Source organism: Saccopteryx leptura, chromosome 6 (genome assembly GCF_036850995.1).
Source record: "Saccopteryx leptura isolate mSacLep1 chromosome 6, mSacLep1_pri_phased_curated, whole genome shotgun sequence".
Classification (NCBI taxonomy): Eukaryota; Metazoa; Chordata; class Mammalia; order Chiroptera; family Emballonuridae; genus Saccopteryx; species Saccopteryx leptura.
The window spans coordinates 192,469,657-192,486,513 of NC_089508.1; the positions used below are offsets into that span (position 1 = coordinate 192,469,657).

General features: G+C 46.0%; 2 protein-coding genes across 5 annotated transcripts in view; both read left to right on the forward strand.

Moving 5' to 3' along the window:
- Positions 1-11,761, forward strand: part of LOC136376342 (putative postmeiotic segregation increased 2-like protein 3) — a 182,649-nt gene extending 170,888 nt beyond the window's left edge. The window contains exon 7 of the transcript XR_010746169.1: positions 11,707-11,761. The gene's annotated coding sequence lies outside the window, so the exon portion shown is untranslated. The remainder of the gene's footprint in view (positions 1-11,706) is intronic.
- Positions 1-16,857, forward strand: part of RNF216 (ring finger protein 216) — a 177,193-nt gene that overhangs the window by 110,746 nt on the left and 49,590 nt on the right. The gene's annotated exons all lie outside the window — the stretch shown is intronic.

Sequence of the window (16,857 nt, forward strand, 5' to 3'; positions counted from 1 at the left end):
TTGTAGCATTCTTTAGAAGATTCTTGGGTCCACCACCCTTTGAGGTTACACAAATCCTATCTCAGGTCTGAACTTGCTTTTGAGCTTGGTCTTTTCTGTTCCTGTTCTGTATCTGTTTTCCACTGGTAGAATCAGGATTGAGGAGTGGCGTTTGATTGGACTCTGTGACCTAAGTGTCAGAGTTGACCAGTGCTGTCTGTGTCATAGGTAAGCTATGACCAGTGAGGCATGGGCCAGTGTGCCAGACAGAAAATTGTCCCAAGTTGAGGTGCAGGATTTGTCATTGACACTCAAGTGACTTCTAAGTGAGAAGGACAGAGAAATGTTCTGACGTGGTCAATCAGTAGCTAAAGGAGGGAGGAGGACACCTGTCCTTGGTGCTTAGAGTCCTGCCTGACCCTCGAGCTTTGAGACAACCCTTGGAATTAGCTAGAGAGTGATGTGTGCCAGAACAGGGCTAGTGATTTTCTTCCCAGAAGTTAAGAAGCTATTGGAGACATGGTAATCCAGTCATTTCTCTATAGCTATACAATGTGACACTTGTTTGAAGCCAAGGATGGGTTTTTTCCCCCAGTAAAAAAACTAATGGTAGGTGTTTATTCGCATACACACCCCCCTTAAAAATACTCTACATCGGCCCTGGCCGATTGGCTCAGTGGTAGAGTGTCAGCCTGGCGTGCAGGATTCCCGGGTTCGATTCCCGGCCAGGGCACACAGAAGCGCCCATCTGCTTCTCCACCCTTCCCCCTCTCCTTCCTCTCTGTCTCTCTCTTCCCCTCCCGCAGCCAAGGCTCCATTGGAGCAAAGTTGGCCCGGGCGCTGGGGATGGCTCTATGGCCTCTGCCTCAGGCGCTAGAATGGCTCTGGTTGCAATAGAGCAACGCCCCAGATGGGCAGAGCATCACTCCCTGGTGGGCATGCCGGGTGGATCCCGGTCGGGCGCATGCAGGAGTCTGTCTGACTGCCTCCCCGTTTCTAACTTCAGAAATATACAAAAAAAAATACTCTACATCAGTGGTAGTCAACCTGGACCTACTGCCCACTAGTGGGCGTTCCAGCTTTCATGGTGGGTGGTAGCAGAGCAACCAAAGTATAAATAAAAAGATAGATTGAACTAGAGTAAGTTGTTTTATAAAGATTTATTCTGCCAAACTTAGTGAAAATCTGACATAAAATACTTGGTAAGCAATTATTATTATATGCTTTAACTTGCTGTAACTCTGCTTTATAAATTTTATAAAGTAAAGTTACTTCCCTACTTTATAAATCACCATGACTGTGGAACTGGTGGGCGGTTAGAAAATTTTACTACTAACAGAGATACAAAAGTGGGTGGTAGGTATAAAAAGGTGACTACCCCTGCTGCGGGAGGGGAAGAGAGAGACAGAGAGGAAGGAGAGGGGGAAGGGTGGAGAAGCAGATGGGCACTTCCATAAATGATGGAAAATAAAACAAGATTAGAATTTAGATTCTGGCCCCAAATAATAATAGATTTCCTGACAAGAAAGATATGTTTTTACATTAGGTGTGGTAACAAGAAACATTTGAGTGCAGGTAATGGCAGAGCTGGCTCATCAGTGCATCTGAATAACAGCACACAACTCAGGTACAATACAGATTTTACAACAAGGAAAGTGCAGTTTTCTCGTGGGTCTAGAGCAGGGGTAGTCAACCTTTTTATACCTACCGCCCACTTTTGTATCTCAAACACCACTCCTCAATCCTGATTCTACCAGTGGAAAACAGATACAGAACAGGAAAAGAAAAGACCAAGCTCAAAAGCAAGTTCAGACCTGAGCTAGGATTTGTGTAGCTTCAAAGGGTGGTGGACCCAAGAATCTTCTAAAGAATGCTACAAAAGTGACTAAAGGTGACAAATTTATAAAGCAGAGTTACAGCAAGTTAAAGCATATAATAATTACTTACCAAGTACTTTATGTCGGATTTTTGCTAAGTTTGGCAGAATAAATCTTTATAAAACAACTTCCTATAGTTAAATCTCTCTTTTTATTTATACTTTGGTTGCTCTGCTACTGCCCACCATGAAAGCTGGAACGCCCACTAGTGGGCGGTAAGGACCAGGTTGACTACCACTGGTCTAGAGTGAGAAGGTAACAGTTGCAGCAAGCAGCCAGCAGAGGGCCCCAGAGCCTCACAAATAAGAGTAGAATTCTGCTTTTACTAGCGTACTTGCCAGTTCCCAAGCAAGCCCACCCTGGAGTGCTCATCTCTGAACTGAGAGGAAACTCCAGCAACCCCGAGATCAGGACAGGAGTTGTGTGGAAGGTGGAAATCACAGTTGTGTATAGAAAAACAGTTGCAGAATCTGATGACCTGATAGTCATAAGTGATCTTGCATTAAGGGTGAGCATGGGGCTGTGTGCCTTTGTATGAAAAAGAGGAACCCACTGGCCCCTATAGGAACTGTGAAAAGAACAAGAAATCGTTTACCCAACTCTTTCACATTCCATATCCTCTTGCCCTGGTTTTTACTAGGTCCTGATTCAGTAACCTTAATGATCTCTGCATGTATGACCGGGCCTACCCCCTGGGCAGAGTCCTGGGAGATCCTGAGCAGCACTCCCAGGACTGGGGGCAAATGCCGGAACAGTATTAAGCTGTTTGGCTCAGAACCCCTAGTATTAGCAATTGAATGGCCAGATTCAAGACTTGATTCTTTTTTTTTTTTAATTCATTTTTAGAGAGGAGAGAGAGAGAGGGCGAGAGAGAGAGAGAGAGAGAGAGAGAGAGAGAGAGAGAGAGGAGAGAGAGGAGAGAGAGAAGGGGGAGGAGCTGGAAGCATCAACTCCCATATGTGCCTTGACCAGGCAAGCCCAGGGTTTCGAACCGGCGACCTCAGCATTTCCAGGTCAACGCTTTATCCACTGCGCCACCACAGGTCAGCAGACTTGATTCTTAGTAATTTCTTTCTAAATTGAGGATCCTAAGTATAGCTATGATTGATTGATTGCTAGCTTAGAACAATGTCTTTATGAGTGCTTGCTATTACTACAATCTACCAAAACCTATAATGGGCCTTTGAATCATGGGCTGGACCTTATATTTCATTCTCTTTTGTTATATTTATAAAGAGATTTCCCTTTTTTTCCCCCCTCCTTTATAGTAGAAAGCTTAGAGGAATCTCAAGAATGTAAAAGAATGCAAATATGTCATTAGCAATCACATCCTGCAGTGGGTAGAACTTAGCTCACCTTTAGTGAATGTAGGAGGCTCTGCCTTGCCTTAGAGTTCAGAGGCAAGGGGAAACAGGATAATTAGTGACCCCTTGATTGACGCGTGGCAGTGTGTTTTCAGCAGTCTCTAAGTAACACATCTTTGCTCTGAAATGAACACCTTGACAGTTTAGAAATAATGCAGTACAAAATAAAATAATTTCCACACTATATAAACTATGTTGGTGTGCCCTAAAAATGGGTGGGAAGTCCATGTATGCATGCACATGTGTTTTCTGCAGTGGTGTTTTATTTAAATTAGGCCACTAATTAGATTTAAGACAGTCATTTAATACGGTTTGGTTCGTTTTGTTTTTGTTTTTAAGAAACAATAACCCGGCCCTGGCTGGTTGGCTCAGTGGTAGAGCGTCGGCCTGGTGTGCAGGGGTCCCGGGTTCGATTCCCGGCCAGGGCACACAGGAGAAGCGCCCATCTGCTTCTCCAGCCCTCCCCCTCTCCTTCCCCTCCCGCAGCGAGGCTCCATTGGAGCAAGGATGGCCCGGGCGCTGGGGATGGCTCCTTGGCCTCTGCCCCGGGCACTAGAGTGACTCTGGTCACGACAGAACAACGCCCCGGAGGGGCAGAGCATCGCCCCCTGGTGGGCAGAGCATCGCTCCCTGGTGGGCGTGCCGGGTGGATCCCGGTCGGGCGCATGCGGGAGTCTGTCTGTCTCTACCCGTTTCCAGCTTCAGAAAAATACAAAAAAAAAAAAAAGAAAGAAACAATAACCCGCCTGACTAGGCGGTGGCGCAGTGGATAGAGTGTCGGACTGGGATGTGGAAGACCCAGGTTCGAGACCCCGAGGTCACCAGCTTGAGCGCGGCTCATCTAGTTTGAGCAAAAAAGCCCACCAGCTTGAACCCAAGGTCGCTTGCTCCAGCAAGGGGTTACTCGGTCTGCTGAAGGCCCACGGTCAAGGCACATATGAGAAAGCAAGCAATGAACAACTAAGGTGTTGCAACGCACAATGAAAAACTAATGATTGATGCTTCTCATCTCTCTCCGTTCCTGTCTATCCCTGTCTATTCCTCTCTCTGACTCACTCTCTGTCTCTGTAAAAGAAAAAAGAAAAAAAAAGAAACAATAACCCCTAACCACCAGAAATATGGGCCTGGGATGAGATTCTATCCGGCATTGACTGGTCCTCTTTTGGAGCACCCCAGCTGAACACACACCTGGTCATAGGCCCAAGGTCAGCTTGAAATAGTAGCATGGGACAATGGCTGGAGGGGAAGCACTATGAACCTGAGACCCAAAGAAGGCCGGTAGTCTTCTGTATGTCACAGTTCTCATCCCATACTGTTTGAGTCCCGTATTTCTTTCCCAGTTGTTAGGCCTGAAGTGCCATTCTTCCAAGAGAATCAGGGCTTATATTGGACTGGCTTTTTCTGGTTCAAAGCTACTCTTCCCAGTTGTACGCCTGTCTACCTCCTGTGCCTCTCAGGGTGTCCAGGGTGCCATTTGTGTTCCAAGAGTGCCACTGAAGCTAAGGTAGCCACAGAGCCGGGCAGACAGGACTGAGGCAGTGTGTCTGGAGCTGACTGCGCCATGTGTGCAGTGTGGACAGGGCTACAGGGAGTGGGCTCACTGGCTCTGCTGCAAGTGGGGCTTACCTTGTTTCAGAGCAGTACCTCTTGCACCTGCTGTCAACACTTGTACTGTTGGCTTTGTTTTGTGTTCACACACACAGATACACCATATCCAGTTCATATGGCTTCCCATATGAGCCTTGACTAGGCAAGCCCAGGATTTCAAACTGGTGACCTCAGCATTCCAGGTTGAATGATCTGCCCACTGCACCACCACAGGTCAGGCAACTGTAGCTTCTTAGGCTAAGGCCCAGGGTATTTCAACACTTCTGTAGATTTTCTGACCAAAGGTCAAGCGATAGAATAACAGAGAGATAAACTCAAGCACCTCTGGCCAGGGCAGCACCTTAGCGTGCCCAAGCAAAGACACATGCTCCACATGTCCTGAAGGGCCTTGGCTTCTCACCTGCCATCCTAGACCCCCACCCTCCCTTCTCCCCACAGCCTCTTCTCCATTCTTCCGCCTCTCCTCTCTCACATCCCATCTTCCATCCTGCACTCTTGCCTGGATTTTCACAACAGCTTCCTAATTGGATTCCTGCTTCTGAAGCGATCTTCCTAAAGAACAAACTCTGCTGTATTATCTTCCGTGTAAAGCCCTCCAGTAGCTGCCTCTGGCTCTCAGGGTGCTCGTAGGAGGCCCTACATGTGTGGCTCGGGCTCTGGTTGGCCTTTTCAGGCTCCTCCCTGCCATGCGTTCCTTCTCCCAGCATCCTGTTCCAGCCACACACTCCTTGAGTTTCTGTGCTAGCCAGGCTCTATCCCATCTCCACATTTGTATTTGCTACACCCTCCACGCTCTTCTGGGCAACACTTCCTCAACCTTAGAGCCTCAGCCAGACCGCCTCTCTCTTCTGTGCAGCCTTCCCAGGCCCCACCCTAACCCTCCCCTGAGCACCTAGAACACCTGAACCACCTTCTTCCTTGTCCCCCACTGTAGTGTCCGTCTCTTTTTAACTGGCACTTGCTCAGGACCTGGCATAGCATTTCTTTGAATGAACAAGTGAGTTAGTCATGAGGAGTAGATGCCACTACTCCCCAACGACGTCTGCTCATAAGAAGACAGCCCTTTTCAAAGGGGTCTTTTCCGAGCCATAGTAACCAGGACTCTTGTACTTGTCTTTGGGTGGGGGTAGGGTAGGGGTGTGAAGGGGGAGGAAAGTAAAAGAGGAATATTCTCTTGGTGGCTAAGCAAAACTACCTAGATACCTCTTCAAAGGGGGGCGGGGGAGGACAAAGAGGACCATCCGGTGAGTGTAGCAGTTCAGTGGATGTATGTGCAAACAGACCTACACTAAAGAGCCAAGGTTCTGGATGTTTCCTTGGTTCCAGTGAACAACCCCTAGCTGTATCCAGTCCTGGACCCGGTCCATAAAGTGCGAGTCCAGAAGCTCTACAGTGGTCACACACACACCATCTCCAGCTCAGAGCCATGTGTGTTTAGTCCTCACCAACATTAAAAACTATTTTAGGCCTGACCAGGCGGTGGTGCAGTGGGTAGAGCGTTGGACTGGGATGCGGAAAGACCCAGGTTCGAGTCCCCAAGGTCGCCAGCTTGAGCGTGGGCTCATCTGGTTGAAGCAAAAGCTCACCAGTTTGAGCCCTGAGTAACTCCAGCAAGGGGTTACTCAGTCTGCTTAAGGCCCGCGGTCAAGGCACATATGAGAAAGCAATCAATGAACAAGTAAGCAGTCGCAATGCGCAACGAAAAACTAATGATTGATGCTTCTCATCTCTCCATTCCTGTCTGTCTGTCCCTGTCTATCCCTCTGACTCTCTCTCTGTCTCTGTAAATAAATAAATAAATATTTAAAAAAAAAAGATTTTAGTTACCAGTATATAAAACTAGATTTTTATGTAAAATTCCAGATTTCTGGTTTCTTCTATTTAAAACCTTGGGCAAACTGAATTCTCACTTTTGCTTAGCAACTGTCAGTCACCATGCTTGGGTGTTTTTTTTGTTTTTAATTTATTAGGATAACACTGGTTAACAAAATTGTACAGGTTTCAGGTATATAGTTCTACAACACGTCAAAGGAGCCGATGGCTGCTTTCTCATGGCACCTCACAGTCTTTCCTCTGAGAGCGCCCGTCCATGTGTCTCTCTGTTGTTCAGGTCTCTTCTAATGTGGGTGATGGAGGGTGTTAGGATAAATATTTATTTTTAAGTGTTTTTAGACGTCATTTGTATCTTCTGCCGTTCCATAGGCTCTTCATTCATATGGAGTATTTGGCTTTATTTTTTTTCCAGATTATGCATTTCAAAAAATTGTTTTAATTATCCATATATATCTAAACTACATCCTGTTGTAATCTCCAAACAATAACAAGTGAAGTTTTTTTTAAATCAAAGATTCATGGAATCTTAGAGTTGAGAAAATAATACAATAAATGTCTAAGGTTGGGACTCTGGAGTCATATGACCTGCTTTCAAATAACACCTCACCGATTTAGACTGGAACCTTGGGCAGGTTACTCAGCTTCTTTATCCCTCTGTATAAAATGGAGCCAATGATAAATATCACCTACTTTACTAAGTATTAAATATGATATAATGTGTACCTTGCTGGGACCTGTTTCTGGCATATAGTAAGAGAAGCAGGATATATTAAAGCAAACATGATATTAGATGACTAAAATGCCATCTAGTGCAGAAACTGATAGCCTCTGCCCAAGCCCTTTTCTATTAGTATACATTTTACATAATAATTTTAGTCACCTAACTTAAAAGACTCTTTTTCTTATAGCGAGGCACTTTTTTTTTCACTTTTTTTTAAAAAAAATCAAACCAGCAACTCAAAGCAGTACAGATAATACAAAGAGTAATAATAGTTACGGATACGTGATGCTGGTGAAGAGCTGATTCCCTGATATCTCCCTTTTCCTTGTGGAGGCACAGTGCCTGTAGTCAGTTGGTCCAGAAATCTTTTGTTGTGTGAAGACTGTGCCAAGTAATATGTCTTTTTTAGCATGTCTGATTCAGTTGGAAAATAGTATAAAGCAAGAATGGTTGTAATTGGGCTTACAGCGGAGCCAAAACCAAGTCTGTTTGCGTATCAGCACCTGTGTCCTCTGTGTGTTTCCAGGTTATCCAGCCTTCACCGGGGAGCAGACAGCACCCTGCTCAGCCTGAGGGGAGCAGAGCGGAGCTTGGGGAGGCTGGCAGAGGCAAATGGCTTCTTGTGAAGCTTTAGCCTGTTGTCCGTCTGCTATCATTTTGAGCCATTGCTCTAAAGAAATAATTAAAAATGAAAACAAAGATACCAGCAACACACCAGAGCAGGACACCCTCTGGCAGTTCTCCAAGTGCCAGGTATTCACAGAAATCACTGTAAGCCTTATAGTCATGTAGGCATGGAAAGGAGGCACAAGTGGCTCCTGTTGGGTAGACATTCAGCTCTCCCTTTCTGGGCTGGACTCTTGCCCTCAGGAAAGGCTATAGCTGGGTTCTTTATATGGCCAGCATACACCATTTCCCCAGTAGGCCACGTAACTGAAACTGAGAATTGGACCTGCAGATTAAAGCTGAGAGACAGCTTGAAAAATGTGAGAGGAAAGTCACATTTGCAACATTCTGTGTTACGGACCCATTTACAACACCTTAGTTGACTTCTGCTTCCAAAATTACCTTTGAGTTTTTGAACATGAAGGTACTAATGAAAAGTTTGGGATGGGGATTACACATGTTTTCGGGTCAGAGTGGCAGGTACTATATAGTAGTATATACTACATTGGTTAATTTCTCTGTAATCAGATGTTTTTGATAGCCCTGACCAGATAGATTGACTGGTTAGAGCAGGGGTCCCCAAACTTTTTTCACAGGGGGCCAGTTCACTGTGCCTCAGACCGTTGGAGGGCCGGACTATAAAAAAAAACTATGAACAAATCCCTATGCACACTACATATATCTTATTTTAAAGTAAAAAGACAAAACTGAAATAAATACAATATTTAAAATAAAGAACAAGTAAATTTAAATCAACAAACTGACCAGAATTTCAATGGGAACTATGCTCCTCTCACTGACCACCAATGAAAGAGGTGCCCCTTCCAGAAGTGCGGCGGGGGCCGGATAAATGGCCTCAGGGGGCCGCATGCGGCTCGCGGGCCGTAGTTTGGGGACCCCTGGGTTAGAGCATCTTCCCAAAACAGAGGTTGCCAGTTTGATCCCCGATCAGGGCACATACAGAAACAGATCGATGTTCCTGTCTCTCTGTCTTTCTCTCTTCCTCTCACTAAAATCAATAAATAAACATTAAAAATAATAAAAGTAGAAGGAAATCCAGTGGGATTTTCCACTCACCAGCCCTGAAACCATTACTATAAAAAGAAAGTGAGTTTCTGAAAACTTAACTTCCTATATGTCATTTTTTTCTTCAATGTGTGTAACCTGTGTGATGAGCCATAAAAGCCTCCCAATAGAGTGTGTGTGTGTGTGTCTGTCTCAAGAACAGGAAGCAGAAGGAAATTAGATTGCATTGTCCCAGAGGTCCAACATATAGTGAGTGGGAGCCACATTCAAGGGAAAGGACAGCAGACCCAGCAAGGGAAAGCCCTCCATGTGGCCTCTACCTCTCCAGAAAGTGCAGTTCTGGAAGGGGGGGGAAATGTCATTGGAGAAAGAGCAGGCCAAGCGGGGTTGGCAGGGAGGCTATCAAGATGATAAAAAATGCCACCATACAGGGCCTGTTGAAAAACAGCCCCTGTAGAAAAATGATGTGAAGAATTGTTTTTCTCCCTGGCCTACTTGAATGCTCTGCTAGGCTGTTTTCCACTCCCACCCCTCCTTCAAGAACCTGTTCCCCTGCTCCCAAGTTTTCTAGAAGTTATCTAATCTCAATATCAAAAATAGTCTCAATGTCAAATGAACTGTAACAACTAATTTTAATGATTATATGGAGGCTGTGTTCTTTCCACACACACACTATGTAGATAACCTGTGTAAAACCAGCAATACTGGACAGGTAGTATTGCACTGCAACTGGACACCCACCTACAGGTTCCATTTTGTAAGGTTAGCCAAAGTTTGTGGCTCCAGGAAGCTGCTGTTAACTTGTGATCTTACATTATATAAATGTTGCAGTTCTGACCCATCAGTAATTAACAAAATTTGAGCCAAGAATTACCTGAGTGTTACCTAGTGGTTGAATGGGGCTCAAAGTTAAGCCAGTAACTTATATCTCTCTTGGTTCCAGGAAGCCCTGCACTAGCAGGACTTTGGGTTCCTATCACTCTGGGAACTCAAAATGGCAGAAATTCTATCTCAAATTTTACAAGACTTGACCAGAGAGAAGTGCAAGTAGAATGTGTCTCAATCTCCAGGCAGAGAGATAGGTATTATGTTATTAACTAGCCCAAAACACAGAAGTTGCATATCAGTTTTCCCTGCACTCTCTTTCATTTGTCATCTTTCCGTTTTAGAAACCCACCCTAGTACCTTAAAGAACCTGACCACTCAGATGTTTCCTCCTCCTGTCTGCCCTGCACACCACTCCTGGAGCGCCCTTGGGCTCTGACCTATGCCCCTGCACATCTGTCCCCACTCACTTCAAGTGATCTCATCCGGGCCTTGTCTTTAAATGCCAGCTACATGCCACAGCTTTCCGCATCTGGTGTCTAGCTCACCTCTCGCTGTGCTCCTTGCCTTTCTGCCAGGCTCACGCCACATCTCCCAAACCTACCACATGAAATCTAAACCTACCTTGTTTGCTTCAGGAAACTTCATTCTTCTTGAGTCCTGAGGAGAAAACAAACGTGACTACAAAAATGTCCCTGTTTTGAAGAGGTGAGATAATGAGATTATTTGAGTAGAATCATGTTAAACTGCAGTTTCTAATGATCTGGGGTCGTTTGTGGACCGTTTCAGCTTTCTTGTGGGTGGGCAAGGCCCTCCTCCTCACGTGAGAGGGTGCCGACAGAACGGGCTGCACGTGATTCATTTCATAAGGAAATGTGCGCTGCTGTTACAGTCCAGATACTACTCTATGATGTCTTCTTTTTCAGCTTTGCTTTCTTGACAAGGGGCTCCGTAAAAACACACTGACAACTTCTTATATACCATGTTCGCTAAAAAATTATGGTGAGTCTAACAACACCTGAGCTTCAGACCAGACTCGTAATGTAGCTGGTCCCCCGCTGCAATAGTGACCCCTAGCAATTTGCCTTCAGATCAGTTTGTTCTTCACCTTCTTCAAAGATAGGTGGGGAAAAAAGAGGGAGTACATTGGGCAAGCACAGAAACAGCAGCAAAAAGGAGTCACCTAGAAGCAGGGAAGAAGCAGCCTGTCCAAAACAAACATGAGGACTCCTGGGGCCCAGTGGCCTGGAGACATTTGGGGTAGGGACTGATTGGCCACATATCTTGGTAAGTCTCCAGTGGCTTTTCTGGTTATAGCTCAGGGTGCTGAATAAGACCAGAACTGAGACATCAGGAAAAGAATGAATTATGTTCCCTCCACTCTAAGAATTTCATCCCAGACAGTTAAGAAATTAGAAGTCCTAATATCTGTAAAGCTGTCCAAGAAATTACGGAGCCAAATGTACCCCACTATCACAGATTCCACAGGTCCTCTTACAGTCATCAGAACCCATTGCTCTGAGTATGTGCTAATCCTTACTATCTTGATTTTTAACTATCCAAAGTTTCTTTGAAGTAGTCTAATACTTGAGTCATTTTTAGACCAAGTCAATGAAATGAATCCCCAACGCACATTTCCTTGTGAAATGAATCACGTGCAGCCCCGTTCTGTCGGCACCCTAACCAAAATAGAAACATTGATGAAAAAGACTCCCCCGAATACACCCGCTTCTGCCCTGGTGGCAGTACTTTGTTTTTGGGTTTTTTTTTGTTTATTCTTTGTGGTTTTTTTTGTATTTTTCTGAAGCTGGAAACGGGGAGAGACAGACAGACTCCCGCATGCGCCCGACCAGGATCCACCCGGCACGCCCACCAGGGGCGATGCTCTGCCCACCAGGGGGCGATGCTCTGCCCCTCCGGGGCATCGCTCTGCCGCAACCAGAGCCACTCTAGCACCTGGGGCAGAGGCCAAGAGCCATCCCCAGCGCCCGAGCCATCCCCAGCGCCCGGGCCATCTTTGCTCCAATGGAGCCTTGGCTGCGGGAGGGAAAGAGAGAGACAGAGAGGAAGGAGGGGGGGGGTGGAGAAGCAAATGGGCGCTTCTCCTATGTGCCCTGGCCGGGAATCGAACCCGGGTCCCCCGCACGCCAGGCCGACGCTCTACTGCTGAGTCAACGGGCCAGGGCCAGTACTTTGTATTTTGATTTGCAAACATAAAGGTTAATCTAGTCGTCCCACACCTATTTATCTTGGGGAGGGTGGGGCAGTGATAGCAGTTGGAGCTCCTGGTGTACAGGCAGTGTGTTTAGTCTTGGTGAAGGCTGGAACCCAAGTCTGCAAATCAGTCAGTCGTGCTCTCCATTTCAGGGCATGCCATGGGAGTCAAGACCCGTCTTACTTGAGCCCTTTTGGAAGTCTGTCTGTGTTGCAGTGGCTCTCAATCACCGGTCTGTGGACTGGTTGAAAAATACTGCTGTATTGCTTTGTGTGAATGTTCTGACCTGCTCTCCCTCTCAGCGTCCGTTCCTGTGTACCAGTGTGCCCTCTCTGCTGCCGTACACTCCCAGTACCTCCCCACGGGCCTGTGTTCTGTTTTCCCGGGGAAGTGACCCTGGGAGGGTGGCTGGGCACAAATGTTCCCTTTGACACACAGCCTCACCAGGCTTTGACATTCACCGACTTCCTGATTTTTGCCAGTCTGCGGAGTGCGGAGTGTTTTCATGTGCATTTCTCTGGGCACTTTGGAGGTTGCACATCTCCCTTTTGTGACTTGCCTGTTCATATCTTTAACCCATTTTTCTATCAGATTTATTACTTTTTTTACTTCCTGATTTTTACCAGTTTCTTGTACATTCAAGATGGTAATCTTGTTTTAGTTTTAATTTTTATTTATTTATTTATTTATTTTTAATTTAATTTATTTTTTTGTACATTCAAGATGGTAATCTTGTTTTAGTTTTAATTTTTATTTATTTTTTAATTTAATTTTTTTTTTTTTTTTTTACAGAGGCAGAGATAGACAGGGACAAAGAGAGATGAGAAGCATCAATCATTAGTTTTTAGCCTGACCTGTGGTGGCACAGTGGATAAAGCGTCGACCTGGAAATGCTGAGGTCGCCGGTTCGAAACCCTGGGCTTGCCTGGTCAAGGCACATATGGGAGTTGATGCTTCCAGCTCCTCCACATCTCCTCTCTCTGTCTCTCTCTCCTCTCTCTCTCCCTCTCTGTCTCTCTCTTTCTCCCCTCTAAAATGAAGAAATAAAATTTTAAAAAAATTTAGGAAAAAAAAATTATTAGTTTTTCGTTGTGACTTCTTAGTTGTTCATTGATTGCTTTCTCATATGTGCCTTGACAGCGGGCCTTCAGCAGACCGAGTAACCCCTTGCTGGAGCCAGCGACCTTGGGTCCAAGCTGGTGAGCTTTTTGCTCAAACCAGATGAGCCCGCGCTCAAGCTGGCGACCTCGGGGTCTCGACGCTCTATCCACTGCGCCACCACCTGGTCAGACAATCTTGTTTTAGTTTTAAGTATTCCAAGTATCTTCTAGTCAGTCACACATCTGTTACCTTTGTCTCTGGTGCCCTTCTTAGAATAAAACTTAGTTCAGTTGTTTAGCCTTTGTAATGTATGCTTTTGGAGACTTAAGAAATCCTTTTCTAATCAAAGAACTTAAAGACACATGCCCACATTTTTTCTGTTAGGTTAACACTTGAGGAAGCATGATTACTAGTCATACTGACCCTGCCCTGGAGAGACTACTCACCTGTGTAACACAGCTTCTAGTCCAAACCTCTTTTGAAATGGTTTCTCATTTTATTATAATTGCCTACCTCTTGGGCTCTAGGGTGTGAACTGTCTGTGAGGGAGGGGTAGCAGTGCAGGCACAGGGAGTACCAGTCTGCCTCCTGAGAAACAGACCACTACGACTGGCCTGCGGGCATTTGCCTCTTTGGAAACTTCTTATAAGGTAAAAAGCCTGGGCCATAAACCTTTGTCAGCTGCTCTATCTCAGTGTTTTTCAGTTGCAGGGCCGAGGTTCATGCCGGTCTGCAAAATAGTTAACCACCCTGCCTGACCTGTGGTGGCACAGTGGATAAAGCATCGACCTGGAAATGCTGAGGTCGCCGGTTCGAAACCCTGGGCTTGCCTGGTCAAGGCACATATGGGAGTTGATGCTTCCAGCTCCTACCCCCTTCTCTCTCTCTGTCTCTCCTCTCTCTCTCTCTCTCTCTCTCTCTCTCTCTCTCTCTCTCTCCCCCTTTCCTCTGTAAAATGAATAAATAAAATTAAAAAAAATTAAAAATAGTTAACCACCCTGATATTGTATGAAGATTACAGACCCAGTGATCTTAGTCAAATTCACTTAGGCTCAGGGTGATTTCTGCCTTAGCAGTAGCCAAAATAATTCTATTTTTGCCAGTCCCCGAGGTGTAAAGAGGTTGAAAACCACTGTTCTATCTGATGTCCACCAAGGGGTATTATAAACACTCCATCCTTCTGGTCTGAGTGCATGGTGCCACTGCCAGCTGTCGAGAGTGCCTCCAAAACTGCACTTGTGCCTTGGAACCGGCACTGCCACCAAATGACCTGACTCCTTCCTATTTCCACCTGTCCTCAGACCTCAAGGGCCTCCCTCCCCACCTGGTCAGCCTACTTTAAAGCCCAGCTGAGAAAATCCCCAGCTTGTTGCCCGTCTGGGCGTGGGGAGGAGTGCCAATGAGATTGCCTGTATCCCTGCTTCTTGTGCCTACATGACACTGGCTCAGTGTCATCAGACCTAGGCTAAGATAAAGTGGGCAGAAAGAAGACCTTTCTTTCTAAGTTTGGCAGAGGAGTGGCAAAAGTGTTTGTGCTCGACACTCAGGAATCCATAGAAGAACACTGGGCAGCCTATTGGGTGAGAGACATTAATTAGCATTTGTTTTTTCTTCCCTTGAGGGAAAACCAAATCACCAAGGGAGTAGTCATGTCTGTCCGAGAGGAAAGCCACCAAGGCAAGGCCTCCTTTCGGGGAGGCAGTGCTTTGATTCGGTTTTTTCAAAAATGATGTGTACACTAGCTGTAAAGGTGTCCCCAGTAGCTGGTTCTAGGCCCACCCAGGGCCACTGTATTAGTATCTGCCTCTGCTGGTAGCAGCCCCAGTGATTTCTCTGCACACAGAAAATGAATGTCAGGGCCAAGGGTCTGTTTAACAGTACTGGTCCAGAACCTGGGTGTTCTCACACTGGCCCAAACCAGATAGATCTACACGAGATTGAGCCAGGAGTCAGATTGCTAGTTTTAGTCACAGATATAGCAGCTGCCACATAGATATTTACTTAGGTCAGCCTTTCAGCACATGCTGTCAGTCCCCAGATGCACATCTGAGAAGGGAGCCCACCGCAGGGAGAGAGGTCCAGTCATCTCGTGGCCAGTTGTTAGCACTGCAGATTGGTCGCTGTGATTAGGCCACAGCTACTGAGCTGGCCAGTACAGTTCTTCCTTAGCGTGTGTGGAGTGGAGCTGACAGATTATTGGTTTCTTCTTGTCCTAACCTCAGCTAACTGGGGTAACCTCTCTCTGTTCCTCAGAGCATTTGAAATGTGCATTGGCTGTAATGCTTTCCCATTTGGTTTGCATTGCCTCTTCTGCTACTTGTCTATCTCTCCCAAGAAATGTATGGCGTTTCTCCTGTTAACACTGCAGTGAAGAACCTTCTCACCAAGTTCTCCACTGTGACATGCCCTTAGCATCTGCCTCCCCCAGCACCCCTGCCCTGTTAGCTACCACCATGAGAATATAGATGCTGTCCAGAGTGAGAGGGGCAGCCTTTGGTTTGCCTGAAGTCTGGAGCCTCTCTTCCAGGGCGTGGTAACAGTGGAGTCGAGCAGGGAAGAGCTGGCTTTGCTGGCCACTCCTGCCAGGCCCAGAGTCCAGGAAGTGCAGGCGTAGCACTTGCAGGTCTGTGTGAGCTTGTTTCTGCCCAAGTTCTGGCTGTGTTTATTTCTGATAGTTTGAAATAGTCTATTTTTAGAGCTACCACTTCCTAATACATTTCTTTGCTACTGAGCTGTTCTCAGTGCTGCTTACTGCCTGATTCTCATTTTTGAGGATGCATTTTTGCTAAGAGCATTTCTTCCAGGGAAAACCAAAGATGGGGTCATTTTTCAGTTCCCCATAGTGGTCCCTGAGAATTCTTGTCATGAGAAAGAGCCTCCCTGATCCTTTAAAGAAACTAGGTTTTTGAATGAACTAATGAATTTTAAGTTAATGGCTTTTCAAACTGTTTTGTGACCTACTGTAAGAATATATTTTATCATAAACTTGTGCGTACATAAATGTACATAAATACATGTATGTATAATCACAACAATAGTTTTACAAAACAAATATCTGACATGTGGAATGCACTTTAGTATCTTCCCTTGTGTTATAGTTTAAAAAACAAACTGGTCATTATCTATTAAAATTATTTCACAACCCACTAAAGGGTTGCAATTCATAGTTTAAAACTCATAACTGTAAGGCCCTGGCTGGATGGCTTGGTTGGTTAAAGTATACACAGAGATTGCTGATTCAATCTCCAGTCTGGGAAGATAAAGAAACAGATCGATGTTTCTCTTTCTCTCTCTCTCTGCCTTCCTCTCTCAAAAATCAATTAAAAAGATATTTTAGGCCCTGGCTGGTTGGCTCAGTGGTAGAGCGTCGGCCTGGCGTGTGGAAGTCCCGGGATCGATTCCTGGCCAGGGCACACAAGAGAAGCGCCCATCTGCTTCTCCACCCCTCCCCCTCTCCTTACTCTCTGTCTCTCTCTTCCCCTCCTGCAGCCAAGGCTCCATTGGAGCAAAGATGGCCCAGGCGCTGGGGATGGCTCTGTGGCCTCTACCTCGGGCGCTAAAGTGGCTCTGGTCACAACAGAGCAATGCCCCGGATGGGCAGAGCATCGCCCCCTGGTGGGCGTGCCGGGTGGATCCCGGTCA